General features: G+C 38.5%; 1 protein-coding gene across 1 annotated transcript in view; it reads right to left on the reverse strand.

The window, feature by feature from the left end:
* The window catches only part of POLA1 (DNA polymerase alpha 1, catalytic subunit), a 290,758-nt gene that overhangs the window by 65,325 nt on the left and 201,147 nt on the right, over window positions 1–24,286 (reverse strand). The window lies entirely within an intron of this gene.

A 24,286-nucleotide genomic window follows, 5' to 3' on the forward strand; every position in this document is an offset into this window, starting at 1 on the left:
ATCAACTGCCCTAGGAACTTTCTTTCCTTCTTCCTATGAAGTTAGATACTTCGGAAACCCTCATGCTGAAGGACAATAAGCAAGAGCTTTGATGTTTTCTTTGGGAGTGGGGGTGTCCTACCAAGGTGAAACAACTGAACCCTCAGCACTTCTCAAATGAGAAGCTCAAATAACAAACACGTTATCAGCTCTCGCTTGCTGCCTTGGATGAACATGAAATCCAACCAACATCCAATGACCAGCTATTGTGTGCCAGATTGGGTAGCAGTGACAAATATACATACAGCTAACTCACACAGTAAGCATTCCACAGATAGATGCTGGCTGAATGAATTAATCAATGAATGACCATGACAACCAAGTCATTTGTACAAACCATGCAGCAGGGTCCGGTGGCACCCACAGACTAGCACACCACTAGGAACTTAAGGAAAACCACTACCTACAGCTGGATAGGGAAACAGCATTATTTTTGAAGGGAATCTCTTGGGAAACCAAGTATTGGATCCAAGGATCCTAGCTCACTATCAATGATAAAAAACCATAGTCAAACTCAACTTGGTACAGAAGTAACTGAAATTCAATTAGAGCTCAAAGACTGACCTTCTTGTTAACTGCATTACAAAATCTGTTACTAAATTTAGTGTATTTTAAACATCTTTGGCCATTATAAAGGGTATCTATAAATATTAGGCTGCAGGAATAACCCATATGGAGCTATTCATCAGCCAGAGCTATTGTCTTTTTTTGTGTTCATTCCTTCTGCGAGTCTCTTTCTTTACCTGAACCTATTTTAAAAAGTATACACCTAGAAGCCTATTTTATTTCTTATTAGCTATTCTACAATATGCATCATCATTATACTATTATACACCAGTTATTTTTAGCGAATCCTGATTACTGCTTCCTGGGGGAAAAAAAAAGGAGGACGACAGCGATTAAGTTATTTGTTTAGTTTTTTAGATTCAGCAGTAATTGCTGGTACACATCTCCCTGACTGCACACATGCTGCAGGTTGAATAGAACACTGAAATTACCTCCTTCATAATAGTTTGTTTTGATAATGTATTGTGTGTCGAGATGATGAGAAACAGTTGCTGTCAATTTGATTAGCCATTATATTTTTATGTTAATTGCCATTATTGGGTCCATTCTGTTTAGTGTCACCATAGAAGCCATACAATGTTAGCATAAATAACAAATTGGAGTAAATTAGGAAGATATATTTTTGCCAATTCATTTTAATTGCCCCTCAGTCCTTCCGTTGGTTAACGCAGCTGTTGACCCATAATAAGCGCTGGGTCAATATAGCTGCTTGTCAATTCAGAAATGCAAAGTGCTGTGTTGCTGGTAATGGATATACAACAACCTTTGCCAGCCAACTGAAGCAAACGAGTGACAACCCACATGAAGGAATAAAGCGTCAGCCACGGAGTTTAGTGACCTGATATTAGTAGGCAGGCTAATTGAAAGTCACTGCCTAAATGGATAAGGAAAATAGGAAAAAAAATTAAAAAGGAGTTATATATTTTTTAAAAATATACCAACACTTGCTGCCCTTTTGATTCCTGACATATTTTGCAATTAGTAAATTGGCTGAAAACAAAAGGCCCTATTAGATTTTCAATGTCAAATACAATTAAGTGGTTTTAAAGAACACACATGAAATGGAGAAAACTACAGTTTAAATGAACAAGAATAACACCTACTTTTGTTTTCTTGATTTTGCACCATTAATTTGTGATCACTTGGAGGGCTTTTTTTTTTTTTATCATTACCATCTTTTCTCTTTTGCCTTTGATGATAAATTCTTCTAATCAAGAAACCTGACACCCTCTAGTCTTCTCTGAGATGTTCAGCGGGTTTTTTTCCCCACACTTAAATGCTCATTTTGACTGTACAAGATTGGATGGAAAATACTTCAGGAAAGTAAGATGATATTTTAACATTTCTCTCTCTCTCTCTAGCTTTTACTTATTGGTTTAAAATGTTCGATTTCTTGCTCTTTCCTGAAAATTGCACTCAACACGGTGCCTAGGCTTCTTTCAGTCTTCCTTTATACTTAGAACATCATGCACCAAAGTGGCCGATTGTGATTTAGTAAGGACAATGCTGAGCAGAAATAGCTACTGTGCATATCACACTCTGCATTCAAGTTGGATGCTCGGAGTGTTAACAGAGTAATGGGGGTAGGGAAGGAATTCCACTTTGATATACCTGGCACAGAGGAGGCACTTAGCAAATATTGTGGAAGAAATGAATGGAAAAGGAAAATGTTTTAATGCCCCTGGTTCTAATGCATTTTTTTAAAATCCCATAATTGGATTACATCAGAAACAATGCAAACTTCATTCTGTCTCCAAGCCAACATACCCTCACATGAAAAGGTAGTTCTGTTTCCATTTATTTATAATCCCTGGTCTCTCTCCTGAGATTTTTTTTTTTTTAAGATTTATTTATTTGACAGAGAGAGACACAGCAAGATAGGGAACACAAGCAGGGGGAGTGGGAGAGGGAGAAGTAGGCTTCCCGCTGAGTAGGGAGTCCGATGTGGGGCTCGATCCCAGGACCCTGAGATCATGACCTGAGCCGAAGGCAGACACTTAACGACTGAGCCACCCAGGCGCCCCTCTCCTGAGATTTTTGATGAGCCTCTAGATCAGTGATCCTTCACCTGACTGCACATAAGAATCACCTGGGAGCTTTAAAAAAAATACTGAAGCTCAGACCTCACTCCTGGAACAACTAACTCAGAATGCAGGGTGGAATGCTGGGGATTGGCATTTTTAAGGACTCCTAGGTAGTTCTGGTGGGTAGTCTAAGATGGGAATCGCTGTGCTATATATTACCTGTACTGGAGATACTTTTAGAACCATGAACTTGTATCCCTCCAGCCTAGCTTGAGATAAAGGAATTTACACTAACCAAAATAGCCTGAGAAGATTTCCTGAGAACCATTTTTGAGGAAGATGCTTGCTTGTCCAAGCAAGTTATTTCAAGATTAGGATGGACATATTTTCTCTTACATAAATACAGGCCAGTGTTACCCCTAATTTGTATTATTTTGTTGTTGAATTAAAATCTATACACCAAGTGCACAAATAGTAAGTGTGCAGTTTGATGTACAAAGTGAACACATCTCTGTAATCAGCACCCATAAAAAGAAACAGAACAATACCAGCATCCCAAGAAGCCTCCCCTTGTTCCCCTGCTAGCTACTCCCCATCAACAGATTTGTCTTAAGAAAAAAAAACCCAATAACTTTATGTGCATAGAATTACATAGTTTTCACTCTTTTTTTCTTTGGTTTCTTTTGCTCAACATTATGTTTGTGAGATTCACCTATGTTGTTGCATGTAAAAAGAGTTTTATTCTCATTGCCATGAAGTATTCCACTGAATGAATAGATCACAACCTACTTATCCATTCTATGGATGATGGATATTTAGGTGGTTTCCAGTTTTCTGGTTATTAGGAATGGTGCTGCTGTGAATATTCTTGTACATGCCTTTGAAGCACGTAAGTGTACATTTCTGTTGATTATAATACCCAGCAATGGAAATGCTGGGTCACAGGGCATGCACATGTTCAGCTTCAGTAGCAATTGCCAAACTGTTTCCAAAGTGGGCTCAGTACTGATTTTCAACTGACTTTCTTTTGAACTGGTTTGACAACACATGGTCTTTTATTTTAGCTTTCTAAGACTGTTGTGTGGCAATGTAACCAGTCTTCTCTCTCTCCCCCTCATTTGTAGGGATAAGAGTAGAAGTTAGCTAAAACTACCTCTTCATCAACTTGAAAATAAACGTAACTTGCTCCTGAATTGAATTCCTTGAGGTATGAAGAGTTTGGCTCATGACCCTAGAAATTATCCACAGCAATATCTTAACCTCAAGATACCTTCCTCATACAACCTAGAACATGCAAGGCCTGCCTTCTCACATTAACTAGTATATACTCACAGAAGTCAAATCCATTTGGTTTAAGCCTCAACAATATCAATCAGGAAGGAAAATGGGCTGTCCCAATTCCCAAAATATAGCCCCAAAGTATTTTTGATGACTAACTATCATTCTTCTACCATGAGCACAAATAAACCAGCACTGACTAGAACTTTAAAATACGACAACGGTGTATCAAACCCCATTACTTTGCAAAAGCTGAGGATAGAATTTACTCCAGGCATCACAGCATGAAGCAGATCCAAAACTCTAAACCCTGCTGGCACTGACAGAGACCCTAAGATACAAGTCTAGAAATGGAAAATCGCTTTACAACAGCCTTGGCTGAAAAATCCCTACTAGGGGGTGCCTGGGTGGCTCAGTCGGTTAAAAGCGCTGACTCTTGACTTTGGCTCAGGTCATGATCTCAGTGTTGTGAGACTGAGCCCTGTGTTGGGCTCCACGCTGGGCGTGGAGCCTGCTTGGGATTCTCTCTCTCTCTTTCTCTCTACACCCCACCCCCCACTCGCATGCACACTCTCTCTCTCTGAAAAAAAAAAAAAAAATCCCTACTAGTACCCTCACCATCTACCAGACAGAGCTCCAACCACCAGACCTACTCAAGAGGTCTCTGCATGCCCCTCCAATGCCAGCCCAGCCCCACACGCACCCCACTCCTTACCATTGCCTGCTCCAGGCACACAGGCCCTGTGCTCCTTCCCTACTCTGACACTGGCCCAGGGAATTCTGCCCCTCCTGGCAGGCCTATCCTTTCAGCCCTGCCTAAACAACCACTAGCTTTCTACCTACCTCATCAGACCTCATGGTCATCAGTTTCCTCACGGTCATCTGTCAAGCCTCAAGCATTTGGTTTGCTCACTTTCTACCTGACAAACCCAGTTGCCTCTCCTCTAGGTCCCAATGGTTTACTGCATCCCTCTGGCCCAGAGATCACACTCCAGGTAGTCCTCACTGTTTTGATCATCCTTGTACCTCCTAGGATGTGAGCTCCAGAGGGCAGGGACTCTATGTATTCCCCTTTGTACTGCTGGTGCCTAGGCCGGAGCAGGGAGTGTAGTTGGCCCTCAATGAATGTTTGTGGAAGGAAGGGATTCATAGAATGTGTCTCCCACCTCTTGCTGAGCCTCAACACATTGCCTAATGATACAACACTAGTCCCTTGAAATGATTTCTAATGTAGCCTGTGTGCATCTCCCCATGGCAGACTGGCTTTGGGATCAGACTGAATCACTTAAAGGCTAGGGTAATTTTGAACACACTGCTTAACCTATTCACACCTCAATTTTTTCATTGGTAAAATGAGGCAAATAAGCCTGTCAGGAATGTTGTAAAGATCATGAGATACCACAAGGAAAGCACCCAGCACACAGGGAACACATGACAGATCCTGTACTTTTCCCAACTAGTCTGTAAGCTTCCAGAGGGTCTAAATTTGTGCATATTTGGAAAACCCAATGTCATGCCCATGATATGTGCTCCAGAAAATTTTAATTAAGGAATATATTTAAACTCTAGAATATGAATGCCACCTTTTCATGAATGCATTAAAAACTGTTATCTCTAGTGTTTTAGTAGAGATACGCTTTTAGAATTCTAGCACCCCTCAATTTCCATACACCTTTAAGCCTCATATAAATTATTAGTCTTGATTATGAAAGCATTGAGCCAAGCTTTCTTGCTTTCCCTGCCACTCAATTAAATTAGTTTTCTCCCCATTTTATCTGCAATATCTGTATTAACTTAGCTATTTTGCAAATATGGAAAAACAGAGGGTGAAAAAAAATGCTGGCTTGCCAACTCCACTGTACTTCTTTGCAAAGGAAATTATTTCCATAGGCTACAGAAATAACTTATTTGGATTACTTCAATTAGTTCTAATACAAAACATTGCCACCACTTCATTAATCAGCCGCTTGTGAGGGTTACTTTTCCAAGAACTCTTTTTGGTAATCTGATTAGAAAGAATGGTAGTGCACATTATCATCTGATTCAGTGTGTCCATCAAGCAGACAATTTACAGCGAGTTCTTGATAACGACGGGCTTAAAAAAACACACACAGCAGTTTCTTCATTTCAAAATCCTAGTCCCATTTTTTGGTAAAGATGAAGTTAATTTTTCAAAGTCTTTGGCAACACACGTTGCTGAATAAGCATCAGGAAATATCTCAGTACTTTAAGACGCATTTCACTCTATCCCTCTCCCCACAGACAACCCCCCCACGAATGATGCAGTAATTAAAACCTAATTATTATCTTCATTTTAAACAAAACCTAAAGTGAATACCAATTAATAACAACATACTAATGAGCATCTGCTGTGATGAAATTGAATATGAATGTGCTGCAAATTTCGGGTAATTTATTTTTTTTAGGGTAAGTGCCACTGGTCGCATTCTGCAGTTAGAAGATTATATAGAATGTACACCATTTTCTATCAAGTCATTCTACACATGGCAATTTCCATCTTAGGAGACAGGGCTGGCTTTAACACTGCAGATGGTGAAATACCCAAATACTGGCCACGAGGTCTTCCCTGGGGCTGAGGATGATTCTGGGAATCTCTCTTGAATTTGTTGCCCTTCCTTGAAAAGTTTTCCTTTTGTTAAATGTCATATTTCTAGGTTAATCCCATGCCTCCCCCCAAAACTCAAAAGATCTGAATTTGTCCCCTGTCCTACATATAATCATGTATAAATACCATGACAGAAAATTTAAATACAAATTTCAAACCAGAAGAAACAATAATACAGAAATGAAGGTTTGTAAGTTACCTTGGTTGGATTCCACTGGAACCTTAAGATGGCCTGGAAACATTTATGTATAGGTAGGAGAAACCCTTGAAATCTGGGGGTACTGAGGTAGTCGACTATGTTCAGATTAATTAACGTCATTAATATCATCATATCAAGAAGCAAACGTGGAGACCAAATAACGTTCTTCTAGATCATAGTTTTAACTTGCTTATCTCTAATATGACTGAAACATTGTTTTTCAAATGTGTTCCATTTTTACACCTCCCAGGCTTCTCCAAATGTTTGATTTCATTGATTAAAGTATATATATTCATTGTAGGGGCGCCTGGGTGGCTCAGTTGTTAAGCATCTGCCTTCGGCTTAGGTCATGATCCCAGGGTCCTGGGATCGAGCCCCGCATCGGGCTCCCTGCTCAGCCAGGAGCCTGCTTCTCCCTCTCCCGCTCCCCCTGCCTGTGTTCCCTCTCTAGCTGTCTCTCTCTCTGTGTCAAATAAATAAATAAAAAATCTTTTAAAAAAGTATGTATATTCATTATAAAAAATTCAAAACAGGCACATTCACATGTACTACATACAAAATTTTAAGACATTTAAGAAATTTTAAGACATCCCACTCCCCCTGCTTGTGTTCCCTCTCACTGTGTCTCTCTGTCACATAAATAAAAATCTTAAAAAAAAATATTTATGTTTTACAGAAGGGCATTCTGCATGAAATCTTACGTGGAAAAAAGGGCTTCCTGGATTAGGTCATTTCTAGGGTTTCTTTCCAGACTTAAACTAGACTGAAAGCTACAACTTGTTTTCTTTTTTACACAAGCAGTCACTGGTCCTTCTTCCCTGGCATATCCATCCAAATATATCCACCTTGTTAAAATGAAAATTTTCTCTACCGTTTCTCACCCCACCCACAAAAAATAGGCAAAACTGACATCTATAATGCTTGGTTAGCTTTCTAGTATCTTTTTTTTTTTTTTTAAGATTTAATTTATTGAGAGAGCAAGCGAGTGTGTGCACGAGAGCGGCAGAGGGAGGGAGAAGCAGACTCCCTGCTGAGCAGGGAGCCCAACGCAGGGCTCAATCTCAGGATCCTGGGATCATGACCTCAGCCAAAGGCAGATGCTTAACTGACTGAGCCACCTAGGCGCCCCAGCTTTCTAGTATCTTAATAATCGGCTCCTAAGGGTCTATGATGAACAATATCAAGAGTTACTAAAATAAATGTACATGGCTACTGTAAATAAATAGACTTAACATTTAGGATGAAAATTTGGCCTTGTAATTTGACATGGATGTTAAGGTGAACTCTGGGTTAGGTAACATCTTAGAACAAGTCCTGCCTCAGATAGAAAACTAGGACAAGAGAGTCATGACCAACCCAGGCCACAGGATGTTAGCCAAAGTTAGCCTACATTCACACCAGTAGTCACCTGAACTGATCAGAAAGACTAGTGTTCATTCATCCAACAAACTGAGCATCTATCACATGCCCAGCACTGTTCTAGCTGCTAAGGCTACATCAGAGAAGGAGAGAAACAGTATAAGATCACAGGAGCTTAGAGTCTGGTATGGGTGTGTCTTTTCCCAACAATGTATTGCAGTCAACTGTGGACATTTCCATTTATCTACCTCCTCCTCGTGTCAACCACTCTCTGTAACTTTTTAATGGTATTTTTACCTTCCATTTTCTAACAGCATTATTTGTGTTTAGTTCTGATGCTACACTGCGAGGTCTTTGATGATCATATTCATTTTATCATGCATGTCCCTTGTACTTGTATCATATGCTAAGCTCTTCAAAGTATTTGATGCTTACAAGCTCGGTGAGGTGAGGAAACTAGAATTATTTGCCTTATTTTACAGAGCTCATCAAGGTGGAGTCCTCTGTTCACAATCCCAGATCTGGTCAGTGAATGGGGCAGTTATGATCAGTTTGATAATCTCTTAGAAAAATGGGTAGAGTCCAAAGTAGAATGATGGTTCACAGGCAGGATCAAGAAGGCTACAGCTTTTTATTGCCAAGTGACATCTCACATCTTTTTATTTTTTAAGATTTTATTTATTTGAGAGAAAGAGAGAGGGAGAGAGCACACGAGCAGTGGGGAAAGGCAGAGGGAGAAGCAGACTCCCCGCTGAGCAGGGAGCCTGACTTGGGGCTCGATTCCAGGACCCCAAGATCATGACCCGGAGCCAAAGGCAGACGCTTAACCACTGAACCACCCAGGCACCCCAACATCTCACATCTTGGCGTGAAATGCTGGGGTAGGATTACTTGAGATAAAAATGTTAAGTCCATATAGACATGCTATTTAAAACTGACAGAGATTTCTTGAATGCTAGGACTGTGTTAAATCACACTATACTGAAGTAGAGGCTTAATGAAGTTTAGCATAATGTATTAATATCCATTTGACACTTTCTAGTTTTCAGATCAATCTCCCTTGCATTATGCTTTCTCCCATTTTATCTTCAATAAATGAACTAGCTAGTCTGATTATCTTCATTTTACAGATAAGAAGGCTGAGACTCAAAGAGGTTACAGACTTGCCCTAGGTCAGGCAGCTAGTAAGTGGCAGAGCTGGGACTTGATTCCAGGTTTTCGGTGTCCAAGCCCCTTGATCTTTTTAATATGCCACTTTTCATTCATACACTTGCAACTATGTCATTCTCTGTGTTAATCGGTTCCTTTGTGGCTAGTTTTCAACCTGAAATACTTGCTTAGTGTACCAGAGCAGCGGTCACCTGGTACCTCACTCACGCAGACTATCACGACACCATGCTGCAGGCACAGCCCACCACGAGTCAAAGTGACTGAAGCACAGGGCCAACGCAAAGGGCACTGGCCTGGGGGCTGCAGCTAAAGGCTGCAAGGATAAAGTGACCAAGCCAAATAAAATGCTTTTCGATGTTTATCACTGTTGCACAGGGGACCCAGTGTTTAACCGTGTCAATTTAATTTTATAATTTTTGTTCACCTTCATTCTGAGTTGCACCTTTGACTGGAAAGGTATCAAATGTGAGTGTTTTTTTTTTTTAAGAATTTATTTATTTATTTATTGAGCAAGGGAGCGAGTGAGCGAGAGAGAGCGCTCGAGCGGGAAAAAGGACAGAGGCAGAGGGAGAAAATCTCAGACTCCTCGCTGAGTGTGGAGCCTGACGCGGCACTCGATGCCAAGACCCTGAGATCATGACCTGAGCTGAAATCAAGAGTCGGACACTCAACTGACCGAGGCACCCAGGCACCTCTCAAATGTGAGTTCTTAAAAGTAAAGTTTATGTTCCACATAGACCTCTGTTATGTTCACTTGAGATAATTTTCATCTGGACTTAGAAATTCTACAGTGGCTAACAACATAATAAAAAAAATTCTCATTAGAACATAAAAAGCTTTCTTTTTCTCTGTTTTATGAATTGAAAAACTGAGGTGCACAGAGGCCATGTAACCTCTCCTCTCATTTGTAAACTGGGAGGAAAAACCACCCCAAGGTGTTATTATGAGGCCTTAATGAGATGGTATGTGTTAAACAGAGTATAGTACCTGGCATACAAGGAGTCCTAAGTAACTAGTAGTGAGCACAGTAACTAGTAGCTAGAAACACTTGCCTTTGGGAAGTTCCCTGAAATCAACCAAATAGGCCCTTGCAAGAATTTGACTTTTTCTTTTTTCTTTTTAAATTTTGGTATACTTCATTCAAGAGCCAAGTCTAAACAATATACTCCTGCAGTTCTAAATAAAAGTCATTGATGATGTAAGCAAGTGATTAAGAAAAAAAAAACATGGGGTGGTAAGACTTCAGTACCAGTGACTGCAAAGAAATAAAGACCTGACTTAATTACTATCTCTCCAACAAGTAACAAGTTGAAATAGAACCAAATTTTCCTCACTTTTTTTTTCAGTTCTGCTTAAAGTACTGTAATCCCCTTGAGGATGGGATTATATCATCAATACCCAAGGTTCTGGCATAGGATGAAGAGGCCAGCAGCATAAATTTTTTAGAAGAAAGGTGCTAAAATAAAGCCAAAGTATTTTAAACTACTAAATGTAAAAATACGAAATGAAGCAAGTACAATGTGGTTGTTAAGACCACAGACTCTGGAACCAGACCAGATTCAAATCCTGGTTCTACCCCCTTAGCTGACATGTGATTTGGGGCAAGGTATTTAACCCCTCTATCTGTTTCCTCATCTGTAAAACAGGGATACCAATAGCGCCTCACAGAATTATAATGCAGATTAAGAGTTTAAATACAGAAAAGTTTACAACAGTGTCTGAAACAGTACGTAGTATATGTTTGTTTTAAATCTTTTTTTGGTTAAATTTGGCTACAACAAATCCTTAATGTGCCTCTATAGTCTGTTTTGTTCTAGTGTCTTTATATGTCAATCTGTACTGAGGTTATACACCTTATAACCTACTAGAAGACAGAAACTGTAGCTATGAAAATTGTTTTAAAGTGACTAATAGCTTCACAGAATATCTTAGACTCACATACACAACAATAAACATAAAAACTGATGCTGAGGAATATTCAAGAAGTGGTGTTTTTTGTTTGTTTGCTTTTTGTTGGGGGAAGTCAGTTATTGCTTTAAAAAGTGAAGAGGTAGATTTGGAAAGGCCTTTGCTGATGGTTCTCAATCTTTCTTTTTGGTATAAGATCTTATGTTAAAGACAAGGGGTAAATGTACAAAACAGTGGTTAACTGTATGGCTTCTAGAGTTGGACAGACTCTGCCTCAAATCCTGGCTCTGACATTTACTGTAGGTGGAGTCCCTGGATGAGTCACTTAACCTTTCCAAGCCTCAGTCTCCCCATCTGTAAAACACCCATGAAAGTGCTGTGAGGACTAAACAGATAACACATATAAAGTGTTGGCCAAAAGTATACTGTTTGCAGGTGATAAGCATTCAGTTTGCCTTGGCTATTACTGAAGTGTAATACTCTGTAATATCCTTGCCTTGATTCTAAGACATCTATCATTGCATCTTAATGTTTCTGAAACAAAGATTTATCTTACAGCTGCTATCCTCGCTAACAAGTTCCTTTTCCCCTGAAATGCTACTATTAAATCAGCATGTGTCTTATAATTGATGGCATGACACAAAAAAATACATTAGGCATAAGCAGATTTAACATTTATGCCTTCCTTGTCCTATTTCATTAGTTAAGAATGAGTTTTTGTTAGTCTTCAGTTCTACTGGTCAGACTACCTTTGGCCATCATCTTGTTCTAGCCAGCTCAGTCAATGAAACAGATCCATGTATCTTACCCCAACGTGGCCACTAGGCACAAAAGCCACAGACTCCCTTTTCTAACCAGCCACCATGATAATACATGGTAAGAAGTAATTTACTGGGGCGCCTGGGTGGCTCAGTTGGTTAAGCAACTGCCTTCGGCTCAGGTCATGATCCTGGAGTCCCGGGATCGAGTCCCGCATCGGACTCCCTGCTCAGCGGGGAGTCTGCTTCTCCCTCTGATCCTCCCCCTCTCATGCTCTCTGTCTCCCATTCTCTCTCTCAGATAAATAAATAAATAATCTTAAATAAATAAATAAATAAATAAAACTTTAAAAAAAAAAAAGAAGTAATTTACTTATTGAGAGATCATTTAGTGGACCCAATGGTTTGGACTTTTTACAGGAAATTTCAGGTAGCTATTAACATAATTTAGTTACTGAAACCCATTACACAAAGACTCATGGTAGGTGTCTTGTGATTTTCCTGCATGATGTTTTGTATAAAAAAACATTCAGTGAGAACTCACTGTACATATACTTTTCAAATGTCAGCCAATTAATTGTGATAATCAATGAAAAAAACAGCAACAAAAGGGAGGGTATTAACATATATACATGTGTAATTCACTAATTCCTTGTCTACATTATTCCAATTTGCCAGAATGACACTAGCACTGCAAAAACAGAGCCAACAAAAACTGATCTGGCTGCTCTTTGTCCTTTCTTTTTAAAGTGCATTATAAATTACAGTATTAGACACTTGTTTAATTAGAAACGAAGCTTGCCTGTATTTAAGACCTTATGGAAAGCTTACCTAGGCTGCCTTCTGCGTTCAGTGGGACACCACACCATTCTACAGAGAGAAGTGTTAAACAAAACACAAACTGGCTAATGGACTTGCCCTGGAATAAAACGCACAGCTATGAATGTGTTTTCTCTCAACTGCTTTCACCTAAAAGAAAGGAAACAGCAATTTCCTATTACTTTTTTTAAAAAGCTTTGAGACTTAAGAAATTATATTTGAAAAAAATCAGAAAAACAGAAACAAAAAACCTGCCCAGGTTCTATACATCTAGGTCACAAAGCACGGGGAGCCCTTTGATAATATATCCTACTAACACTTTCCCTCCACTTAAAAAAAAAAATGTCCTCAGGTCCCTGAGATAGGCTTCATTCCAGCTTCAACAGATTTAGATCCTATTCCACAGTTTGTTTTTCTGTCTCACCTTTCATGCTCTATCATACTCTATCCAGGATTTGAACAGAAAGTTCAAGGATCAACAATGAACCGTTCCTTAGTTCCTAAGCCTACATCATGCCCGCATCTTATTTGATTCCTTGGCAGGTTGCAGTGACATGAAAAAGTGTATTTTTTTTCTGCATTCCTCTCAGCTCTAATTGTTCTGTAATTCTCAATGACTAGAACAGAAGTGCCTCTATTTGAGCTCCAGCAGGTCTGTTTCTCTCAAATCATTTGTTACCACCCACCTATCTCACTTGAGTCACCGCCACCTTGAATATACACACTGTGGTGCTCAATTATTCGGATGCAGATAATCCACATCCTTGTTCTTCCCCTTTCCTGCCTTAGACCACTTCACTTCTCAGCAGTTTTTCAACCAGCAAAGTGAGAAAAAGTAATACACCTTCCTGTAATATGGTACTGGAATGTAGTAGGTATTTTAAAAAAACACTGTGCCAATATTGAGTAAATAAGGCATGAAATCAGTCAAATGTTTCTGTTAGCAACATCCTAAAAGTTTAGAGGGACGGGAAGTGGAGATGATTGGTGACAAATTCAAGTTCTCATGATCTGTGAATTTTATCTGTCCAGGTGAGTGGTTTTCAAACAGTTTCTTAGTAATAGAACATATTTTTATAGGTAAACTTTAATACAGCAACCTCATAAATAAAGTACATAAAAGTACATAAAGTACATAAAAATACTCCAGGGTTATCGTTGGATAAGTTCTGTGGTCCCACCCACAGAATGGAACTTCAAACACTTTTTAATGCTAGTAACATCCCCTGAGGTATATACACAGTGTAGGAGCTAGAACCCTAGGCTAGAGAAACAAAAACAGCAAACTGAAGATGAGGATGTGAATTTGCTAAGCCTAATACGAAATGGCATACAATCACAACCATTACAACATAAAAGGAAAGGAAAGAAAACATCTTTATTGGAATATTGCTCCCCTGTAGAGCTTGCACCAGTGGGCAGAAGCTGCTGGAGGCAACTTGAGCCGGCAGTCGCGCACAGGCCTGTGGCAGATCCCGCCCACCAATACGACTCCACCTTAATTCCTTTCACCTTGCTCAGACACACTGTTTAACAGTTGTGAATGTAAAATAACCTTAACCAGTAATTTTAAACCAGAAGAACAAAAGGAACATGATTGAAACTAATTTACATTTCCAATTATTATTACAAAAATTTAGAAACTGTGCTTTTTTCCAAGTGGTTTGTTTGTTGTTTTTAAATAATCACCTTTAACCAAGAGGAAGGGGTATGTTTGAAAAGAGATTCCAGAATGCTGGCTATGGTGAGATAAAGAGAAAACAAATGAGGATTGAAATTTTCTTGTTCTCTACGATGCTATGCCCGCCCCCTTTCAATAAATAAGATAAAAGAATGGGAACTATAAGCGAACACGTTTATATTGCATAAAAGAACACAGAGCTTCCTGAACTCTACCTACCCTTGTCAAAAAAACACATTGCTCCAATATCCAGATTCTCCTATTCAAAACACTGTCATGTTTTTAAGGCTGTACGTTCTTAATTAAAAGGTTAGAACTTGCGTGAGGGGTCTAACACTCTGGTGCCCAAATCTATTCCACCCATTTCTTAAGCCAAGGTTAGGAAAGACCTTTCTTTGTTTTTACTTTAGCAATGAGAATATCAATGTTTTGTTCCTCCAAAGAGATTTCTTTTGTCATAGTTGGATACTTCCTCCATGGTGTAGGTTCCTTGACAAACAGCTTTCTATTTAGGTGTGTCTGGTTTTCACCCTGGCAGCTTCGGGATTTACTGGATGGTGACCTCAATGCTGGATATTTAATTCATGTAACTTTTTTTTAAAAAAGATTTTATTTATTTGACACAGAGAGATAGAGAAAGTGAGAGAGCACGAGCAGGGGGAGCAGTAGGCAGAGGGAGAGGGAGAAGCAGGCTCTGCGCTGAGCAGGGAGCCCGATGCGGGGCTCGATTCCAGGACCCTGGAATCATGACCTGAGCCGAAGGCAGACGCTTAACCTACTGAGCCACCCAGGCGCCCCTAATTCATGTAACTTTTTTGGTGGAAAAGGAATCCTTTTACTTGAAAAGGTCCTACAGGCAGAGTCCTGTCTTCTTATCACAGGTCACAGAAATCTATGAACTGTGATTTTCTTCAATTTTAATTTTAAACTTTTAAAACTATCACAGTAAAACTGATTTGGGAGAGGGGTGCAGTTCTGTGACTTTTAACACATGTTAACACTCATCACAATCAGGATATAGAACACTTCCATCACCCTCCAAACTTCCTTCTGCTGCCCTTCTGTATCCACACCATTCTCTAATCCATGATAACCACTGATCTATTCTCAATCATTACAGTTCTATAATTTCAGGAATGTCCTATAAATGGGTTCATACAGTTTATAGTCTTGTGAATCTGGCTTCTTTCACTCAGCACAATGCCTTTGAGAACCATCCAAGTTGCTGGGTCCATCAGTAGTCCGTTCCTTTTTACTGCTGAGTAATACTCCCTGGTATGAAAATACCACAGTTTATTCATTTATCCACTGAAGTGTATTTGGGTTGTTTCCAGTTTTCGGCTATTATGAATTCTGCTGCTTAGAAACATTTGTGTACAGGGTTTTGTTTTGTTTTTTAATGAGCATGTGTTTTCCTCTAGGGTTAATACCCAGGAGGACTGCTAGGTCATATGGTTTACATGTGTATTTATCTTTATAGGAAAGAGAGGAACTGTTTTCCAGACGGGTAGCACCATTTATCATTCTCACCAGCAACAGATGAAGGTTCCTGTTGCTCCACATCCTCACTAGCATTTGGTACTGTATTTTATATTTTAGCCGCTCCAAGAGGTGTGGAGTAGAATCTTGTCGTGGTTTCAATTTGCGCTTCCCTGATGCCAGTAATGGTGAATAACTTTTCCCATGCATATTTGTCATCCTTATGTTCTCTTTGGGGAAGAATCTGTTCAAGCAATTTTGTTTATTTTTAAATTGGACTGTCTGTTTTTTTTTTTAATCTGTTGAATTGGGACAGTTCTTTACATATACTGGATACAGGTCCTTTGTTGTCTATGTGATTTGTAAATACGTTCTCCAAATTAGTGGCTTGTCTTGTTTTCCCCTAAGACTATCTTTTGTAAAGCAATGGTTTTTATTTTGATCAAATCCGGATGAATTTTTAAAATTTTATGGATCATGGTTTTGGTCTCATGTCTAAGAACTCTGCATAATCCTAGATCTTAAATATTTTCTCTTATGCATTACCTCTTAAAATTTTATAGTTCTACACTTAGACCTGTGATACATTTTGAGTTAATTTTTGTATAAGGTAACAGATTTAGGTCAGAGTTAATTTGTTCTGCATATGGTCAAAGTTAATTTTTCAATTTCACTTATTTAAAGAACTATATATTCTCTATTAAATTGCCTTTGCACCCTTGTCAAAAATCAAACAGTAACACTTCTGTGAATCTATTCTATTCTCTTCCATTGGTTGAGGTGTCTATCCTTTTGCCAATTCCACACTGCCTTGATCACTATAGCCATATCATTTTAAGTCTTAAAATGAGGTACTGATTCCTCCAATTTTATTCTTCTTTTTAATTATGAATTAACAGATTAACAGGGCTGTTGAGGTCATCCATTTCATCTTGGATAGAATTGTATAGTTTATGATTTTTGAGGAACTGGCCCACTACCTCTAAGTTGTCAAATATGGAGAGTATGCCCTTGTTATCCTTTTAGAATCTGTGGCAGTCTAGCATTCTGGATACTGCTAATTTATTTCTTTTCTCTTTTCATCTTTGTCAGCCTTGCTAGAGGCTTATCATTTTACTGATCTTTTCAAATAGCCATATTTTGGTTTCATTGTTTTTCCATACTCTTCTGTTTTCAATTTCACTGATTTCTGGTCTGATCTTCACTATTTCCTTTCTTCTGCTTGCTTTGGGTTTATTTTCTCTTCTTTTTAAATTATCTTTAGGCAGAAAGCAGATTGATTTGAGACCTTTCTTTTTCCCTAATAGAAACATCTAATGCTATCAATTTCCCTCTAAGCACTGCTTTAGCTGCATCATCTTACTTCATTCAGTTTTCTACTTGATCCCTTAAAAGGTCACCTGATTCTAATTATGATTACTTAATATTTACCTGTCAAATTAACTAGCTTATTTTACCAATTAGGTGAATATACCATCCCTTGACACTTGCTATTTGAGTATTTATGAATTTTGTGTGTGTCTCTGATGAATAAATAATGGTGTCAGCATTCAAATATCAGTAATTGGCCTATTTTGTATGAAGTATACATTACAGTATATATACTGTTTCAACCACTGTTTATTTTCATTTTCACCCAGTTCAAAATATTTTCTCAGTTCACTTAAGACCCTCTCTGATCCATGGATTATTTAGAAATTTGTTGTTTAATTTCCAAATTGTATAGTTTATGATTTTTTTTCTTATTGACTTCTAGTTTAATTCCATTATGGTTAGAGCATATACTTTGTATGATTTCAATTCTTTTAAATTCATCAAGGCCCTTTTATGATCCAGAATATAGTCTATCTTGCTGAATGTTCCCCGTGTACTTAAAAGAATGTGGATTGAGCTACTGTTAGGTGGAGTGTCTATAAAATATCAATTAGATCCAGTTGGTTGTCAGTTCCTCTATATCCTTGATTTTCTGTCCAATATTTCTATCAATTACTGAGAGAGGAGTGTTAAAGTTGCCAAGTATAATTATGGATTGTCTATTTCTCCTTTCAGTTCTGCCAGGTTTTGCTTCAGGTATTTTGAAGCACTGTTGTTAGATGCATACACATTTTGGATTATCTCTTCTTAGTGAATTAGCTCTTTTATCATTATGTAAAGTTCCTTTTTATCCCTAGTAATTTTCTTTGCTCTGAAGTCTAATTTTCTGCTATTAATATAGCCACTCTAAATTTCTTTTGATTAGTGTTTGTGTGGTATATCTTTTGCCATTTTCTACTTTTAATCTACCTACATTATATTTGAAGTTTCTTTTTTAAATTTTTAACATTTTATTTATTTGGGGGGCGGGGCAACAGAGGAAAATAGGGAGAGAAAATCTTAAGCAGGCTCCATGTTCAGTGTGCAGCCTGACGTGGGGCTTGATCTCAGGACCCTGAGATCATGATCTGAGCCAAAATCAAGAGTCGGATGCTTAACTGTCTGAGCCACCCAGGCGCCCCTGAAATGAGTTTCTTAAAGACACTTTATAGTTGCATAATTTACAAAATCCATTCTCATAATTTGTCTTTTAATTGGTGTATACACATTTAGACCATTTGCACTTAGTGTAGTTACTGATATGTTTAGACTCGGTTTACATTATTTGTTTTCTGTTTGTTCCCTCTGTTTTTCCTTCTTCTTTCCCATTTCCTGCTCTCTTTTGGGGTATTTTAACATTTTGTATTATTAAATTAATTAATTGTGTTTTGACATCTCTTTACAGAGTTTATAGTTAAGGATGACAATGTACTTAGAATCAACATTTCCCCACATTCAGTGGAGCATACAAACCCATCAAAGTGCTTTTTCCCTCTCCCTTCTAGGTTGCAGTTGTCTTACATATTACACCTCCATACAATGAAAACTTTACCAGACAATAGCATAATTTTTGCTTTCACCTATCAAATATTTTTCAAAAACTCAAGAGCAGAAAAATAGTCTATTATACTTACATTTCTTTTGCTCTTCCTTTACTCTTGTTCCAAGTCTCTTTCTAGTATCATTTCCCTTCTGTCTGAATAAGTTCCTTTAACAGTTGTTTCAGAGAAGGTCTGCTGGCAATGAATTCTCTTAGTTTTCTCTCATCTGAAAATGTCTTTTATTTTTACTACTAAAGATTTTTTTGGGGCTAGATATAAAAATTTGAGTTAAATCTTTTGAGTGCTTCAAAAACATTGTTGCACTTCCTCTGGTCTCCATGGTTTCTGATGAGAATGTATGATCATTGAATCATTTTCCCTTAGAATATTCTCTGGCTACTTTTAAGATTTTTTAAATTTATTTTTTGTTTCCAAAAATTTGATTATGATGTGTCTGGGAATGGATTTCTTTGGGTTTATTCTGTTTGGGGTTCACTTAGCTTTTTTAATTGGTAAATTTATGTCTTTTGCCCAACATGGGAAGTTTTCACATTCTTCTTTCCTTGTTTGTTTCAAATTTTTATTTAAATTCCAGTTAGTTAACATAAAGTGTAATATTAATTTCAGAAGTAGAATTTAGTGATTCATCACTTATATATAACACCCCGTGCTCTTCCCAACAATCACATTATTTCTTCAATTATTTTTTTCAGTCTGGTTCTCCTCCTCTTCTCTGGGATTCTAGCGACATAAAAGACTTTTGTTACTGTCTCACAGGTCCCTGAGATGCTGTTCTCTCCAACGTCCCAGAGTCTTTTTCTCTCTCTTCTTCAGACTCGGTAATTTCTATTGATCTATCTTTAAGTTCACTGGTTCCACTGTCATCTCCATTATGCTACTGAGCCCACCCAGTGAGGTTTTTATCTTGGTCACTATATTTTTCAGTCCTAATATATTTATTTGGTTCTTCTTTATATCTTCTATTTTTTTTTTTGCAGAAACTTTGTATTTTTCCATTCATTTCTAAAGTGTTCACCATTGCTCGCTGGAACACTGGTACAACAGCTGCTTTAAAGTCTTTGCCATATGATTCTACCCTAAGTGTTATCTCAGTGTTAACATCTTCTTATTGTTTTTTTTTTTTTTCCAATGCAAGCTTAGATTTTCCTGGTTCTTTTTATACTAAGTAATTCTGGACTGTATCCTGGACATTTTGAATAGTATGTTATGAATCTATGGGTCTTACTTAAATCCCATGGAGAATGTTGATGTTTCTGTTTTAGCAGGCAACTGACTTCATTAAGTTTAGACTGTGAGTCTTAACCCACTTTCTTGTGCTGAGGCTCTGATATCAGATTAGTTTCAAAACTGTTGCAGTGTTTTTTGGATCTGTCCAATGTGCACATCACCCAGTAGTCAATCTGGGTCCTAGATGGTGGTCTTTTACTTCAGTTCTTAAAGTCTTTGGTATGCTCATTAGGTTCAAATCCTTTCCTTCCAGGTTGGGGGATGAGCACAGGTGCTCATGAACAACTTTATGGGGTTACTTTCCTTGAGGTTGTCTGTGCCTGTGATCTCCCTGGTACCTTCTAGGTCCCTGCAGCTATCTCTTGTTTTCAGTCTTCCAGCCAGAAAGATTGGTCTTTACTCACTTATGACAGAGAGAGAGAGAGAGAGAGAGGAAGAAGGAGGAGGAGGAGAAGAGGAGGAAGAGAGAGAGAAAGAGCTTTTGTCTTCCTTATAGTTTTGGCTCCTGGTGACTGCCACTGAAGCTGGTTGCCACCATAAGATCACCTGCAGGCTGGGGCATGAGAAAATGAAGAAAAAGAAACAGAAAAAACTTGGGGGATTTCCACATTCTTTCTAGGTGTTAGGAGTTCCTTTTCTTTTCCCAACCACGTTCACAACTTTCAGATCTCGATCAAAATTTAAATCTAAAAATCTTACCTCACTAACTCTATTTTACCCTATCTCTTCAGCACTGATGTATCAGCTCTAAAATATATTGTTACTTTTTAAGAACTTTTGTTGTGCCTCAAATGTCTGTGCTTGGTTCCTCATATTGAAACTCTATAAGGACAGAACCCTTGGCTTCAAAACCCTTTTTACTTCCCATATCCCAGACAAGCATCCTGGAGATAGACAGGATATTCAATATTCAGTAAGTTTAATTATCTGGTTGATAGATGTTCTCATCAGTCTTTGTAAAAATAAGAATATTTTTGGACATTATGAGGATGAGAACAATAAAGTAGGGGGAAAGTAAGGTGCCAGTTAATCATCAAGATAAAATAAGGTACAACTGGTTCTCTTCAATGCTTATTTTAAAATTAAAATTTATTCCAATGCCACTGATATAAGAGAATAATTTGAACATATGGTGATTTTATATTTGCTTCTGTGGATTTTGTCTACAAGAAACACTACATGAATGCAGGAAACTGCACCCAGTTGAACCAAGCCATGTAGAAATATGTAAAACACACACACACACATACACACACACTCTCTCTTTCACTGACCAGCTACTTCAGTTCACTGTGTTAGGAGTTACACTCACCCCCATCTGGCATTTGTTACAGCTTTCCTTCCAATTTCAGATAAGCTTCCTTCCACCACTTCACCATGATTCCCAAGCTGCAATCCTTCTGATGCTCACTTCTGCCAGCAAACATCAGGCCTTTTTCAAACTAAAGTGCCATGTTTATTGTAGTACTTATGTATTTCTTAGCTACTTTTTCTTTCTTTTTTTTTTTTTTAGTTATTTAAGATGTGTAAAATTATGCCACTGTTTTCTTTAGGTTCCTATATTCCTGTTCATGTCACTGATGAAGCTTTTGTGTGTTGTGCCCCAACCTCTGTTTTCCCATAAACCGTTTAGTTGTTATTGTCTCATTTTACATAACTCGATGATTTTTAGAAACACATATACTGTGTTACAGGAGAACTGAATGTAAAATGGAAAGGAGGAGAGGGAAGACTGGTGGAAGGACAAGGTAATAAGGATAACAACAAGGAACAGGATACAGAACATATTCCCAATACCTTCTTAATCTCAAGATTTGCCCAAGAAGATTTTTTGTGATCTATAACCATTCAAAAAGAAGAGCACAGCCTGACTCCACTAAAGTGGGGTCTGGCAGCTAATCAAACTGTGAATTAGTTTGCTCTAAAGATTCAACTTCAACTTATTGGTTCAAAGTAGAAGTAACAGAGCTTCCTAAGACTGGTCTTCCTAATGTCAGAGCATCACCTAAATAGACTGTATAGGGAAGAGTAGGAGAAGGCACCAAATTCTCACAGCGAAGAGACCCAAAAGAATGTGTTCCAAATCATCTCTACTTATTTATTTCCTACTCATCTTTCTAGTCCTAGCTTACATCTCACCTTTGCTATGTAATCATCTCTCATCTTTCCCTTCTCTAACTACTTATGTACTAATGTTTATACTAAAAATTAGTATAGCAGTTGTTAATTACTTCCTGCCACCCCTTCAACACACCTGCGTATGGATGAACACACAATCATCCAAGACAATGGCTCATTCCAGCTGTGTGATTCTCGTGACTTTCAGGGATCTCTGCATGTGTGTGGAAGTGTGTGTGTATGTGTGGTGTCTGTAGTCCAGAAATTTTGCCTTGTTAGCCAAAATGTGGACTTAAAGTGGAGCACATCATTTCCCACCCCCAAAAGCATATTAAGACCCAGGACTGTGCTATGCCAGGAGGGATCCACAAAATCTTTTGTCTTTTATATGGCAAACAGTCAACCATTAAGTCTGCGTTTAGGAAGAACCAGTTATTTGGGTAAGGAGTCTATGCATTTTTCTTTTTTACCTTGAAAATTACTTATTTTTAGGTGAGTAATTAAATGTGTTAGAATTCAATTTAGAATCAGTACACTGCAGGAAGGAACATCTCTGACACTCATTCTATATAATATCATGGGGAAAAAAAGATCTGAATAACAAATCCTATCAGTTTTGACTTTAAAATGCTTGCAGAATTCAACCACTTCTCACAAATTCCCCTGCTATCCTTTTGGTCAAGCTGCCATCATCTTTTGCCTGGATTACAGCAGTCAAAGCAATCCACTTACAGTCAAGACCATGGCACTCCTCTGCTCAGAACTCCCCAGCAGCTCCCCATCTGCCCTATAATAAGAGTCTTTACGATGGTCTGCGCACCCCCATCCCCACCCCCATCTCTCTCACCTAACCTCTTCCTGCTCTCTGCACTGTTCATGCATCTCTTGCCACACTGGCCTCCTTGCTATTCCTTAAACATGCCAAGCACCCTCCTACCTCAGCCCCTCATACTCGCCATTCCTCGTGCCCGGCATACTGCCTCCCATCCTTCTGGCCTTGGGTCACAATCAAGAACTTCCTCAAATGCCCTGTATAATGACCAAGTCCCACTCACATTAGTCTCTTCCCTCCTTCCACAGCTGAATTCTTCTCCATGGTACTGCTCACCGCCTGCCATGTCATATAACTACTCTTTATTATCTGTCTTCCTATGCTGAAATATAAGTTCCACGAGGACAGGGACTTAGTTTAGTGCCTTGCTGTATCCCTAGTGGCTGTAACAATGTTGGCCCAGAGTAGGTACTCAATTAACTTTTGTTGAATGAATTGGGAGCATATAATAAGCAATATCATTTATAACCATGACTCAAAAGCATAAGATGATCTTTGCTTGGCATTCCAAGGGAGACATATCCCAGGTTGGGGTTATCATCAAGATTATGTCTGAAGGAAGAAATCGCACAAAAATGATCAAGGCTACAAAAGATTGATTTTAGACTCAGAAATCTGATGCTATAATTAAAGAGCGCTGCCCCAACAGACAGAGGGCTCTGGAAATCTCCGTTTTTACCATTCGGTTCCTCTACAGAGCCCTCACGGTTGCCAACAAATATGTTCTGCACTGCATCTAAGTGTAAGGTAAATAAGCGAAATGAAGGACAGTAGGGTGAACCTGCACACATAAAGCACCCGTCCTTGAAGCAGGCCTTTCTGTGTCTGCCCACATCTTTGATGGTCTTCCAGTTGAAGGCTGAACTACAAATCCCAAAATGCCTTGCAGGATTTTGTGAGAGCATCTCACAATGACACTTCCACAAAATACAATCCAGTGTTTGTGATGAAAACTGAGCCAGTGTGGTGTTTGTTGGTGAAGAGTGTTTTGCCCCTATTCTGCATAGCAACTCTTGCATGTTTACCCAGACTATGTTTGTATTATTATTAACCAGGTCTGACTTTCCAGTGAGTTCTGTGTGTTTCTAAAATGAGAAACAGAGAGCCACACAATGTACAGCCTTAAAAATAAAATTCTGCAGGGTGAGTGAAAGACAATATATCGTCTAAATATAAATTCTAATTTCAGCATGTGGTTTTGCTATTTTTAATCCCCATGGAATTTCAGACCCCCTTCAGTTCAGTATTCAAGGCTGTACTACAGCTTGTTGGTCACTGATGTGTACT

The sequence above is a fragment of the Halichoerus grypus genome, chromosome X (genome assembly GCF_964656455.1).
Source record: "Halichoerus grypus chromosome X, mHalGry1.hap1.1, whole genome shotgun sequence".
NCBI lineage: Eukaryota > Metazoa > Chordata > Mammalia > Carnivora > Phocidae > Halichoerus > Halichoerus grypus.